The sequence below is a fragment of the Pseudophryne corroboree genome, chromosome 2, assembly GCF_028390025.1.
Source record: "Pseudophryne corroboree isolate aPseCor3 chromosome 2, aPseCor3.hap2, whole genome shotgun sequence".
Lineage (NCBI taxonomy): Eukaryota > Metazoa > Chordata > Amphibia > Anura > Myobatrachidae > Pseudophryne > Pseudophryne corroboree.
In genome coordinates, this window is record NC_086445.1 from 342589004 (window position 1) to 342604003 (window position 15000).

General features: G+C 46.1%; 1 protein-coding gene and 1 pseudogene across 1 annotated transcript in view; one reads left to right on the forward strand and one right to left on the reverse strand.

The window, feature by feature from the left end:
• Positions 1 to 15000, reverse strand: part of UGGT2 (UDP-glucose glycoprotein glucosyltransferase 2) — an 813961-nt gene that overhangs the window by 717359 nt on the left and 81602 nt on the right. The window lies entirely within an intron of this gene.
• On the forward strand, positions 10158 to 10276 carry LOC135052682 (5S ribosomal RNA; annotated as a pseudogene).

A 15000-nucleotide genomic window follows, 5' to 3' on the forward strand; every position in this document is an offset into this window, starting at 1 on the left:
ACATGCTAAATGATAATTACTTAGTTCAATTAATCGAGGAACCAACTAGGTACAATGCAATCTTAGACCTGGTATTAACGAACAATGGGGAATTGGTATCAAAAATTTAAGTAGGAGAGCCCATAGGTAACAGCGACCACAATATGGTCACATTCAATATCAGTTTTCATAAGCAGTCCTATACTGGCTCAACTAGGACTCTAAACTTTAGCAAAGCCAACTTTGACATGATGAAGGAAGCGTTAAGGGACATTGAATGGGAAATTCTGTTTCAAGGAAAAATTACTACAGAGAAATGGGATGTATTAAAATCACTGCTAATTAATAATACTCGTAAATTTATTCCCACCAGCAGCAAAAAAAGGAATAAAAATCCCAAACCAATGTGGTTTAACAAAAATATAAAGGAATTAATGGACAAAAAAAGACGAGCATTTAAAAAATACAAATCTGAGGGGGATGCGTAGTCATTTCAACACTATAAGGACTGTAAAAAAATATGCAAAAAAGGTATGAGTGGCTAAAGTAGAAACTGAAAGACTAGTAGCAAAGGAAAGCAAAGCGAATCCCAATTTTTTTTTTTTTTAAGTACATCAATAGTAAGAGACTAAAGAAGGAGAGTATAGGCCCTTTAAAGGACAAGAGGGGAGTCTTAATCAAAAATGATAATGACATAGCAAACAAACCAAACAAGTTTTTTTCAACAGTATTTACCAGAGAGGACCAAATGCTGGGTCTAACACAAAATCTCAACAAAGATAATGTCCCACTGCTAAATGCTTATTTGAGTGAGGAGGTAGTCTGTGACCGATTAAAAATGTTAAAGATTAATAAGTCACCTGGTCCCGATGGAATTCACCCGAGGGTTCTTATGGAGCTGCACGCTGAACTAGCAAGACCTCTATTTTTGATCTTCATGGATTCGGTTAAATCGGGTATGGTTCCCAAGGACTGGCGTATAGCGGAGGTAGTGTCGATATTTAAAAAGGGGAGCAAAGCTGAACCAGGTAATTATAGACCAGTTAGTCTTACATCTAGATTATTCAATAGTTCCTTGAAGCAAATAAGGTCATTAAAAGGAACCAACATGGATTTGTGAAGGACAGATCATGTCAGACCAACTTACTTGGCTTTTATGAAGCAGTAAGTGCGAACCTGGATCAGGGTAAGGAGGTGGATATAATAATTTTAGACTTTGCCAAAGCTTTCGACACTGTACCACACATGCATCTTATCTATAAGCTACAAGAAATAGGGCTAGGGAGCACAATATGCACTTGGGTCAGTAATTGGTTAGATAATAGGGAGCAGCACGTTGTGGTCAATGGATCATTTTCAAATTGGACCAAAGTACTAAGTGGAGTGCAACAAGGGTCTGTACTCGGACCACTTTTGTTCAACATTTTCATCAACGACCTAACAGTAGGTCTAGAGAGCATGGTGTCAATTTTTGCAGACGATACCAAATTGTGTAAGGTTATAAATACGGAGGGGGATGCTGAGTATCTTCAGAACGACTTAACTAAACTGGAAGCATGGGCAGCAAAATGGAGAATGAGATTCAACACTGACAAGTGTAAGGTAATGCACTGTGGGGGCAAGACCAAAAATTACACCTACATACTAAATGGGGTAATATTAGGGGATTCTGTACTGGAAAAAGACTTAGGGGTTCACATAGATAACAAATTAAGTAGCAGTACCCAAAGTAGGAGTGCAGCAAAGAAGACTAATAAGATATTAGCATGCATAAAACGGGGAATTGATGCAAGGGACGAGAGTATTATACTCCCATTATATAAATCACTAGTGAGGCCACATCTTGAATACTGTGTGCAATTTTGGGCACCATATTACAAAAAGGATATCCTGGAGCTAGAAAAGGTTCAGAGGCGGGCGACCAAACTAATCAAGGGCATGGAGACGCTGGAATACGAGGAAAGGCTTGCAAGGCTAGGCATGTTTACATTGGAAAAGATGAGACTAAGAGGGGACATGATCAACATCTACAAATATATAAGGGGTCAATAAACAGAGCTTGGGAGTTTCTATAAGATCAGCACAGAGAACACGTGGTCACTTGCTTAGGTTAGAGGAGAGGAGTTTCCGCACATTGAGGCGAAAAGGTTTTCTCACAGTAAGGACAATACGTGTTTGGAATTCCCTGCCTGAGAGAGTAGTAACTGTGGACTCAGTCAACACCTTTAAGAATGGGCTAGATAAATTCCTATTGTATAAAGATATTCAGGGTTATGGTGCGTAGGCACGCATTATAGTTAATTTAACTAGTCCTAATATAAAAATAACTAGTCCTACAATAAGACTGCATAGGAGACCACAAATAGGTTGAACTCGATGGACAATTGTTTTTTTTCAACCTTAGTTACTATGTTACTATGTAAATGGAGACTCTTGCAGGGCATTCAGGACAACAGACAGATCCCATGAAGCCACAGGAGGGACATAGGGCGTACTGCAAATTCATCCTCCCTAAGTGAAAGTATGAACATCAGGAATAGACGCAATTTTTCTCTGAAACCACACCAAGGCAGATACATGAACCTTGAGGGAGGCCAGACGAAGGCCTAAGTCCAGGCCTTGTTGCAGAAAAACTAGAAGTCTGGAAGCTCTGAATTTGTATGCATCGTAATTCTTAGCAGCACACCAGGTGACGTAAGAATTCCAGACCCTGTAATATATCCGTGCAGATGCCGGTATTCGGCCCTTTAGCATAGTTTGGATAACCGCCTTGGAGAATCCTTTGGTCCTCAGGAGTGATGCTTCAAGAGCCACGCCGTCAAAGCCAGTCTGGCCAGGTCCGAGTAGACACAAGGGAGCTGAACAAGGAGGTCTGGGTGTTAAGGAAGTAAAGGAGGACCACTTGTCCACTAGGAGTTGAAAGACTTCCTGATGAAGACTCCACTCCACAGCATGCACGTCCTGACGACTGAGGAAATTTGCTTCCCAGTTGAGGACTCCAGGAATGAACACTGACGATATTGCTGGCAGATGGCGTTCCGCCCAACAAAAGATTTTTGACACTTCCATCATTGCCAAGCGGCTTTGAGTGCCTCCTTGATGGTTTATGTATGCCACTGTAGTGGCGTTGTCTGACCGTACTTGAACAGGCCTGTTCTTTAACAGAGGCAGGGCGAGAGACAAAGCATTGAACACTGCCCACAATTCCAGAATGTTTATCGGGAGGAGTGATTCCTCCTTGGTCCACCGACCCTGGAAAGAGTGTTGCTCCGACACCGCACCCCAGACCCTCAGAGTTGCATCAATAGTCAGCAGGACCCAGATGAGGATCCAGAAGGGACGGCCCCTGCTTAACTGCTGGTCCTGTAGCCCCCAGGTCAGCGATAGATGAACCTCCGCAGTCAAGGAGATCATGTGAGACCTGATCCGATGAGGTAGACCGTCCCACTTGGAAAGGATTAACCTCTGCACAGGGCGGGAATGAAATTGAGCGTAATCTACTATGTTGAAAGCTAACACCATCAAGCCTAGTACTTGCATCGCCTAGTGTATCGACACTCTTGGGCGAGAGAAGAAGTATCTTATCCTGTCCTGAAGGTTCAAGACCTCTCTGGAGACAGAAACAGCCATTGACTGTGTTTATCCAGCAGTGCACCATGCTCCGAGCAGGGACCAGCGAGGACTACTTCAAGTTGATGAGCCATCCGTGGGCTTGTAGGACGTTTTCCGTCAGTTCCAGATGACTGAGGAGGACATCATGCGAGTTTGCCAGGATCAGCAAGTTGTCCAGATATACGGCAGGAACCTTACTCCCTGGCGACGGAGATGAGCAGTCATCACAGCCATAACCTTGGTGAAGATCCGAGGGGCCGTGGACAGTGTAAACGGCAGAGCCTGGAACGGATAGTGAAGGTTGCCAATAGCAAACCGCAGATATTGTTGATGTGACATGGCAATAGGTATATACACAAGTAAGCATCCTGTATAGCCAGGGATACCATATAATCTCTGGGTTCCATGGCCAGTACAATTGAGCGCAGTGTTTCCATACAGAATTTGGAAACTCTCACATACTTGTTCAGTGATTTGAGATTGAGTATAGGCCGGAAAGACCCATTGGGTTTCGATACTAGAAACAGGGTAGAGTGGTATTCTCTGCCTCTCTGGACTAGGGGTACCGGCACCACCACTCCTGTATCCAGAAGGGAACTCGCAACCATTTGTAGAGCTTGCGCCTTTAACGGATCCGAAGGGATAACTGTTGTGCAGAACTGGCGAGTGGGATGCCACTTGAAAGGGACTACATATTCGTGAGAGACAACTTATCGCACCCATGCACCTGAAGTAGTCTTTAACCAGACCTGGGTGAATTGCAGAAGTCGGCCTCCCACCCTGGGATCCCCTAGGGGGAGGCCTGTCCCGTCATGCAGCAGGCTTGTCATGTTTAGAAGCAGGCTGATGGGCTGCTCAGGATTGTTTAGCTTTGGGCTTTCTGGTTTTGGAAGAACGAGATTGTCTCGGGTATGCCTGACCTTTTGCTTTCCCTTGAGGCCGAAAGGAGCGAAAATGGTACCTTTTGCCTTCTGTGCAGAAGGAGTAGTGTTAGGGAGAAAGACAGTCTTAGCAGCCGCCAAGTCAGCCACAATTTTATTGAGATCTTCCCCAAACAGGATGTCTCCCTTAAAAGGGAGTACCTACAAGGTCTTTTTGGAGTCCAGGTCCACCTTCCATGACCTCAACTACAGAATACGACGAGCCAGGATGGACGAAGTCGATGCCTTAGCCGCCAACACACCTGTCTCAGAGGACGCCTCCTGAATGTAATAGGCAGCGGTGGTAATGCGAGACAGGTACCGTCTGGCAAAGTCAGATATATCCTGAGGCAGCTCTTCCTCTAATGCCTGAACTCATGCTACAATTCCTTTTGCAGCCCAAGAGGCTGCTATAGTAGGTCTATGTACAGCACCTGCAAGGGAGTAAATAGACTTCAGGCATCCCTCCATCCGCTTCTCTGTCGGTTCCTTCAGTGAGGTGACAGTGGTGACAGGCAGAGTAGACAACACCATTAGACGGGTGAAATGGGAATCCACCGGTGGTGAATTTTCCAGCTTGTTACACAACTCTGTAGGGAGAGGATAGCGAGCTACCATCCTTTTAGACAGGAAGAATTTATATCCTGGAGAAAACCACGGCTCTTGTCGTATGTCTACTAGATGGTAAGAATGCGGTAATATTTTAGTTACCTTCTGATGTTTAAACTTATCAGGTTTCTTAGACACCGTAGTGAAATCCTCATCATCATCATCATCATCATCAGTGATTTGTAGGATCTGCTTAATAGCAATCACTAAGTCAGGGACATCAACCTGAGTAGTGGATTCCTCGTCAGAAGCAGCTGTGTCAGTGTCTGACGGGACAGTATACTCCCCATCCTCATCAGAAGAATCATCTGAGAGATTAGTGGATTGTGAGGAGGAGGTAGCCTGCTTAGATGACCCCATGACGAGAGAGTGACTTGGGGCAGTTTTATGTCTAACTAAGGATTGACTAATGTGCTGCAACTGAGTAGACAAATTATCTGCCCAAGGTGGATTTACCATAGGGACAATATGTGGCTGTAATTGGACAGGAGGTCCCATAGGGGGGCGTAAGGCGTGTCACAAGCATATTGAGCATAGCTGAGAATGCCGCCCAAGGTGGCTCCTGATTGGTTACAGGAGCCGCGGACAAACTGGGAGATGTGAGGCACATAGTACACAGACCATCATACTAAACTTCCCCCTCAGGCAAATCCTTGGCGCATGCGCTGCAGGATGCAGGAGCGTCCTCGAATTTCCTGCCCTTTGTGTTAGATATTATTAGTGATTGCAACCCCAGAGCGTATTAGTACGATACAGCCAGACAGAGTACAATAACTGCAAATAATAGGATTTTAATACCTACCGGTAAATCCTTTTCTCTTAGTCCGATGAGGATGCTAGGGACTCCAAAAGGACCATGGGGTATAGACAGGATCCGCAGGAGACATGGGAACACTATAAGACTTTGAATGGGTGTGAACTGGCTCCTCCCTCTATGCCCCTCCTCCAGACCTCAGTTATAGGAACTGTGCCCAGAGGAGACGGACATTTCGAGGAAAAGGATTTTGTTAAACTAAGGGTGAGAAACATACCAGTTCACACCACACCACACCGTACAACATGGCATTTAACTAAACCCAGTTAACAGTGTGAACCAAAACAGATCAGCAACAGTCTGACCCTTACCAACACAACCTTTGAGTAACACAAGCAATAACTATATACAATTACTACAGATAGAGTCCGCACTGGGACGGGCGCCCAGCAACCTCTACGGACTAAGAGAAAAGGATTTACCGGTAGGCATTAAAATCCTATTTTCTCCGTCGTCCTAGAGGATGCTGGGGACTCTAAAAGGACCATGGGGTTTATACCAAAGCTCCAAATCGGGCGGGAGAGTGCGGATGACTCTGCAGCACCGATTGAGCAAACTTGAGGTCCTCATCAGCCAGGGTATCAAACTTGTAGAACTTTACAAAAGTGTTTGACCCGGACCAAGTAGCTGCTCGGCAAAGCTGTAATGCCGAGACGCCTCGGACAACCGCCCAAGTTCCTAGTGGAATGGGCCTTCACTGATTTCGGTAACGGCAATCCAGCCGTAGAATGAGCCTGCTGAATCGTATTACAGATCCAGCGTGCAGTAGTCTGCTTAGAAGCAGGAGCGCCAACCTTGTTGGCCGCATACAGGTCAAACAGCGCCTCTGTTTTCCTAACCCGAGCCGTCCTGGCTACATACATTTTTAAGGCCCTGACTACATCAAGGGACTTGGAATCCTCCAAGGCACCCATAGCCACAGCCACCACAACAGGTTGGTTCATATGAAATGACGAAACCACTTTAGGTAGAAATTGAGGACGAGTTCTCAACTCTGCTCGATCCACATGGAAAATCAGATAGGGGCTCTTGTGAGACAAGGCCGCCAATTCGGACACCCGCCTCGCAGATGCCAAGGCCAACAACATGACCACTTTCCAAGTGAGAAATTTCAACTCAACCTTTTGTAAAGGTTCAAACCAATGTGACGTAAGGAACTTGTAACACCACGTTAAGGTCCCACGGTGCAACTGGGGGCACAAATGGAGGTTGGATGTGCAGCACTCCTTTTACAAAAGTCTGGACTTCTGGGAGAGAAGCCAATTACATCTGAAAAAATATAGATAAGGCCGAAATCTGCACCTTAATGGAGCCTAACTTTAGGCCCATATCCACTCCTGTCTGTAGAAAATGGAGAAAACGACCCAGCTGAAAATCTTCCGTAGGAGCATTCTTTGCTTCACACCAAGATACATATTTCCTCCAGATACGGTGATAATGTTTCGCCGTCACCTCCTTCCTAGCTTTTATCAGAGTAGGGATGACTTCCCCCGGAATATCTTTCCTAGCTAGGATTTGGTGTTCAACCGCCATGCCGTCAAACGTAACCGCTGTAAGTCTTGGAACACGCAGGGCCCCTGTTGCAACAGATCCTCTCTGGGAGGAAGAGGCCACGGATCTTCTGTGAGCATTTCCTGAAGATCTGAATACCAGGCTCTTCGAGGCCAATCCAGAACAATGAGTATTGTCTGCCTGAGGGTCCTTCGACCTGGAACAATACATCCGAAGTTTCTTGTTGAGGCACGACGCCATCATGTCTATTTGAGGAAGTCCCCAACGACTTGTTATCTCTGCAAAAACTTCTTGATGAAGACCCCACTCTCCTGGATGGAGATCGTGTCTGCTGAGGAAGTCCGCCTCCCAATTGTCCACTCCCGGAATGAAGACTGCTGACAGAGCGCTTACGTGATTATCCACCCAGCAAAGAATACTGGTGGCTTCCGCCATTGCCACTCTGCTCATTTTCCCGCCTTGGCTGTTTACATGCGCCACGGCTGTGACATTGTCTGACTGATAAAAAGAGGGAGCGACTGGGCACTGGGATGTAATCAGTTATTGATATTATTGAGATTATTGAAAAAACCAAAGGCGGACAATTGAACTAAGGAAAAGAGAGATACGATCTTTCAGTAATAGTCCTTATTTTGTGGTCCGCCCAGAGCCAGGGAGTACAAGTACTAGCAGTGGGAGAAAAAGAAAGCTCTTGTGTGGGCGCACTCTTAGGAAAAGAAAAGAAGAAAAAGAAGAAAATTCTTCAATTGGAAAAGATTATATTAAAACATGAGTTTATTAATTAATTAGTTAAGAACAAATATCCTTCTACGATCCTAAAGAAAAATGCACAAAAAGTGCAAAAAAGTTTAAAAAAAAAATTATGTTAAAATGTTCTGGTCTGTAAATCATGAAGGAAAGATTTAGAAAGGTTGCAGACACTAAATAGTCTGACACCCGTTTCTCCTGACCAGTACAGATAATCTGTATTAATGGGACCCACGGAGGAGGTCGGTGTACATATTTTGTCATAGAAAGACTGATTACATTGGGTCAATACTATACACTTTGTTAGTTACCCGTGAAATCATATGGCATAAATTCAGATTGGATGTCTAGCTGTGCTCATGAAAAATAGGTCCTCATGAAGAAGGATATAGAAAAGAAAAAGGCTGAAAAGAGTATGAATAGTGGTGATACTGCTGTTGGTGTCCACCCTTCAGAGGAAGGGGAATACCGTGTTTCCCCGATAATAAGACACTGTCTTATTATTTTTTTTGGACAGAAAAACACCAGAGGGCTTATTTTCAGGGGAGGGCTTATTTTAATGAACATTGACAGCAATTTTAATAAACAGGTAAATGTGAACAAATAAAATGTACCTTTATTCAATAATGATCATGTCATCTTCTTCTGCTTATTTTATCCTCCATCATGCCCCTTTTATTCTCCATCATGCCCCTTTTATCCTCCATCATGCCCCCTCACTCCCGCTTACATACCGGGTTTTTATGTTGTCCTGCCTCAGTTCTCCTCCGCGGCACTGCTCTCAATGGCGCCAGCAAGCAAATCACTGGGGAAGAACAGGATGACGCGCTCACTGCTGCAGCTCTGATTGGCTGCAGCTCGGAGCGCGGCGTGCGTTTCACCCGGGGGGGGGGGGGGACGGGGACGGTGCATACAGAGGGTACCGTAATGTCGCGTGTAGCGCAGGGGATCACCTTCACTACAGTAGCAATCTCAATAGGGCTTATTTTCGGGGGAGGGCTTATTTTAGAGGAATCTTACACAGTAAGGGGAGGGCTTATTTTCGGGATAGGTCTTATTATCGGGGAAACACGGTAGTTCCTGTCCTACAACACCGGGTATTCCCAGGGAGTCTCCTCTCGTGGTTCCGGAAGTGAACAAGCCCGCGGGCGAAACGCATTTTCTACGGACTCCACAGCGGGACCTGCGTATGGAGGCTTCTCTGGTTATCATCTACCTGCTGCATCTGATTTTTGAGTACTTTGGCTTTTTTGCCAACATTAATAATCATTGTATTTTGACTTGATGTGTATATAGGTTCCTATTTCAACACAAGCTATCATTGTGGTAAATCTCTATTATAGGCACCCACTGTTGATGCATGATTGATATATTTCTCAGGAGGTATTTATACACACACATAAATAATGACTCCTTGTGTTTAACCCAGTTCATTTGTCTGGGTGACTAGAGGGTGATCCTTATCCCTTGATACTACAGGATCATATCGGCTTTAAGCAATATACCTTATTATAAGTGCTTATTCAGCTATCTGTGATCATCTACTCCCTGAATTTTATTCATATCAGCTTTACACAGTATTTCTTATCAGATGCACCCATCTTTATTTTCAACTATGCATGGGTTATCATTTTTTGTCACATATTTAGATTGACTGCATGCAAAGATTGTATAGTCAGCTTGTCTCTTGTTTTTGAAACTCATTTTGATTTTTTCCCCGTCATTGGATATTTGTTCCCCAAATATTGAATGGTCATTTAACTTTATCTCTATACTTTTCCTTTCGGTTTCCTAACGGACTATTGTCTAGTGGACTCTCATCCCCGATCCAGGGTACACGGCGCCACGGTGTGACAGTCATTCTACCCTGCCTAACGTGGAAAGCAGATCCACGTACTACTTGTTCTATATTTCTATCATTCTCTATTTTCATATATAGGTGCACTCTCATTGGTAGATATCCCTCCTACTATCATACCACGCTGCTTGTGCCCGATCTCGTCCGATCTTGGAAGCTAAACAGCGCTGGGCTGGGTCAGTACCACGAGAGGAGACTCCCTGGGAATACCCGGTGTTGTAGGACAGGAACTATTCCCCTTCCTCTGAAGGGTGGACACCAACAGCAGTATCACCACTATTCATACTCTTTTCAGCCTTTTTCTTTTCTATATCCTTCTTCATGAGGACCTATTTTTCATGAGCACAGCTAGACATCCAATCTGAATTTATGCCATATGATTTCACGGGTAACTAACAAAGTGTATAGTATTGACCCAATGTAATCAGTCTTTCTATGACAAAATATGTACACCGACCTCCTCCGTGGGTCCCATTAATACAGATTATCTGTACTGGTCAGGAGAAACGGGTGTCAGACTATTTAGTGTCTGCAACCTTTCTAAATCTTTCCTTCATGATTTACAGACCAGAACATTAACATAATTTTTTTTAAAAACTTTTTTGCACTTTTTGTGCATTTTTCTTTAGGATCGTAGAAGGATATTTGTTCTTAACTAATTAATTAATAAACTCATGTTTTAATATAATCTTTTCCAATTGAAGAATTTTCTTCTTAATTCTTCTTTTCTTTTCCTAAGAGTGCGCCCACACAAGAGCTTTCTTTTTCTCCCACTGCTAGTACATTGTCTGACTGAATCAGAACGGGTAGGTCGCGAAGAAGATTCTCCGCTTGTCGTAGGCCGTTGTATATGGCCCTTAATTCCAGCACGATGATGTGTAGACAAGCCTCCTGGCTTGACCACAGTCCCTGAAAATTTCTTCCTTGTGTGACTGCACCACATCCTCGGAGGCTCGCATCCGTGGTCACTAGAACCCAGTCTTGAATGCCGAACCTGCGACCCTCTAGCAGGTGAGCACTCTGAAGCCACCACAGGAGAGACACCCTGGCCCTGGGGGACAGGCTTATTTTCTGATGTATTTGTAGATGGGACCCCGACCACTTGTCCAGAAGGTCCCACTGAAACGTCCTCGCATGGAACCTGCTGAAGGGGATGGCCTCGTAGGCCGCCACCATTTTTCCCAATACTCGAGTGCATTGATGAACTGACACTCTTTTTGGTTTTAGCAGGTCCCTGACCATGTTCTGGAGTTCCTGGGCTTTTTCCATTGGGAGAAAAACCCTCTTCTTTTCCGTGTCCAGAATCACACCCAAAAATGATAGCAGAGTTGTCGGAATCAACTGCGACTTTCGTAGATTTAGGATCCAGCCGTGTTGCTGCAGCACTCAGGGAGAGAGACACGCTTTTCAGTAATTGATTTCTCGATCTCGCCTTTATCAGGAGATCGTCCAAGTATGGGATAATTGTGACTCCTTGCCTGCGCAGGAGCACCATCATTTACGCCATTACCTTGGTGAAAATCCTCGGGGCCGTGGAAAGCCCAAACGCCAACGTCTGAAACTGGTAATGACAATCCTGTACAGCGAATCTCAGGTACGCCTGATGAGGGGGATAAATGGGGACATGAAGGTATGCATCCTTTATGTCTAGTGATACCATAAAATCCCCCCCTTCCAGGCTGGAGATCACTGCCTGGAGAGATTCCATCTTGAATTTGAACCTTTTCAAATACAGGTTCAGGGATTTTAGATTCAGAATGGGTCTGACCGAGCCATCCGGCTTCGGGACCACAAACAGGGTTGAATAGTACCCTCTTCCCTGTTGCATTAGGGGAACTTTGATAATCACTTGCTGTTGACACAGCCTTTGAATGGCAGCTGAAACTATTTCCCTCTCTGGGGGAGAAGCTGGCAAAGCCGATTTGAAAAATCGGCGAGGAGGCACTTCTTCGAACTCCTTGGGACACAATTTCGATCGCCCAAGGATCCAAATCCGACTGAACCCAGACCTGGCTGAAGAGTCGAAGACGTGCCTCCACCAGTGCGGACTACCTCAGCGGAGCCCCAGCGTCATGCGGTGGATTTTGTAGAGGCCGGGGAGGACTTTTGTTCCTGGGAACTAGCCGTAGCAGGCGTTCTTTTCCCTCAACCTTTACCTCTGGCGATGAAGGAAGAGCCCCGACCCTTTCTGAACTTATGCGACCGAAAGGACTGCATCTGATATTCAGGTGTTTTCTTTTGCTGTGGGGGAACATAAGGCAAAAAAGAAGACTTACCCGCGGTAGCCGTGGAAACCAGGTCTGCGAGGCCCTCCCCAAATAAAACCTCACCCTTGTAAGGTAAAGTTTCCATATTTGAATCAGCATCACCCGTCCATTGGCGGGTCCACAGGGACCGTCTAGCAGAAATTGCCCAAGGTCTTTAATGTGACCCAAGGTCAACAAAATGCTATCCTTATCTAGGGTGACAATGTCAGATGACAAGTTATCTGCCCATGCAGCAATTGCGCTACCCACCCATGCCGACGCTACTGCCGGTCTGAGCAAGGCACACATATGCGTATAAATTGATTTTAAGGTAGTTTCCTGTCTGCGATCAGCAGGATCCTTGAGGGCTGCCGTGTCTGGAGATGGTAGCGCCACCTTTTTGGACAAGCGCGTTAAAGTCTTGTCCACCGTGGGCGAGGATTCCCACCGTAACCTGTCCTGTGAGGGGAAAGCATACGCCATAATAATTCTCTTGGGAATCTGCAGTTTCATGTCTGGAGTTTCCAAAGCTTTTTCAAATAAAGCGTTCAGCTCATGAGATGGGGGGAACGTTACCTCAGGTTTCATTTCCTTAAACATGCAGACCCTCGTTTCAGGGACAGAGGGGTCCTCTGTCATATGCATCTTTTACTGCAATAATCAAATAATGAATGCTCTTGGCCACCCTTGGGTGTAACCTCGCATCATCATAGTCGACACTGGAGTCGGAATCCGTGTCGGTATCAGTGTCTGCTATCTGGGAAAGGGGACGTTTATGAGGCCCCGAAGGGCCTTGTGACACAGTCAAAGCCATGGATTGACTCCCAGCTGTTTCCCTGGACTCTGCTTTGTCCAATCTTTTATGTAATAAAGTCACATTTGCATTTAAAACATTCCACATATCCAACCAATCAGGTGTCGGCGGTGCTGACGGAGACACCACAATCATCTGCTCTGCCTACTCCCTAGACGAGCCTTCCACTTCAGACATGCCGACACTTAAATGCAAATGTGACACTTACTGCGCCAATTAAATGTGCCCCCCCCCCCCCCCCCTCGTTTTTGCCCTCTGTACTTGTGTTCAGCAGGGGAGAGTCCGGGGAGCAGCTTCTCTGCAGCTTGCTGTGGAGAAAATGGCGCTGGTTAGTGCTGGAGGATCAAGCTCCGCCCCCTCAACGGCGGGCTTCAGTCCCGCTCAAAGTCTTTATACTGGCGGGGGTTTTGTAATATACTGCCTCCGCAGTATCTATTATGCTGGCCAGTGTCCCTTGAGGTTATTATTGCTGCCCAGGGCGCCCCCCCTGCGCCCTGCACCCTTACAGTGCCTTATGTGTGTGTGAGTGTGGGAGCAATGGCGCGCAGCATGACCACTGCGCGGTAACTCAGTGAAGATCTGAAGTCTTCTGCCGCCTGTGAAGTCTTCTTATACTCACCCGGCTTCTATCTTCCGGCTCTGTGAGGAGGACGGCGGCGCGGCTCCGGGACGAACAGCGAGGATGACACCTGTGTTCCGACCCTCGGGAGCTTATGGTGTCCAGTAGCCTAAGAAGCAGAGCCTATCAGTTAAGTAGGTCTGCTTCTCTCCCCTCAGTCCCACGATGCAGGGAGCCTGTTGCCAGCAGTGTTCCCTGAAAATAAAAAACCTAACAAAAGTCTTTTCAGAGAAACTCAGTAGAGCTCCCCTGCAGTGCATCCAGTCTCCTCTGGGCACAGGATCCAACTGAGGTCTGGAGGAGGGGCATAGAGGGAGGAGCCAGTACACACCCATCTAAAGTCTTTAGAGTGCCCATGTCTCCTGCGGAGCCCGTCTATACCCCATGGTCCTTACGGAGTCCCCAGCATCCTCTAGGACGTAAGAGAAAAAAGTAGCTGTAGAAACCAGGTCCGCGAGGCCTTCACCAAACAAAACTCCACCCTTATAGGGCATAGCCTCCATAGCCTTCTTAGAATCAGCATCACCATTCCATTGAGGAGTCCACAACGCCCTTCTAGCCGAGACTGCCATGGCATTGGCCCTTGATCCCAAAAGGCCAATATCTCTCGCCGTCTCCTTCAGATAGACTGCAGCGTCCATGATATGACCCAGAGTCAAAAGCACGCTATCCCTATCCAGGGTGTCTATTTCAAATGACAAGTTATCTGCCCACATTTCAATCGCGTTACTCACCCACGCCGAAGCCACAGCCGGTCTGAGCAGCGTACCTGTCGTGACATAAATAGATTTCAAGGTAGCCTCCTGCCTACGATCAGCAGGATCCTTAAGGATCGCCATTTCAGGAGACGGTATCGCCACTTTCTTGGACAATCGCGCCAGAGCTTTGTCTACCGTGGGTGTTGTCTCCCACCCAACCCTATCCTGAGAAGGAAACGGGTATGCCATAGCAATTCTCCTGGGAATGTGCCACCTCTTGTCTGGCGTTTCCCAGGCTTTTTCAAAAAGGGCATTCAGTTCATGAGAGGGAGGAAACGTTACCTCCGTTTTCTTCCCCTTATACATACAGAGCCTTGTCTCAGGGACAGCGGGGTCTTCCGTGATATGTAACACGTCCTTTATAGCCACAATCATGCATTGAATACTCTTAGTCACCTTAGGATGCAATTTTGCATTATTAAAGTCGACACTGGAATCGGAATCCGTGTCGGTATCAGTGTCAGCTATCTGGGTAAATGAACGTTTTTGGGACCCCGAGGGGGCCTGAGAAA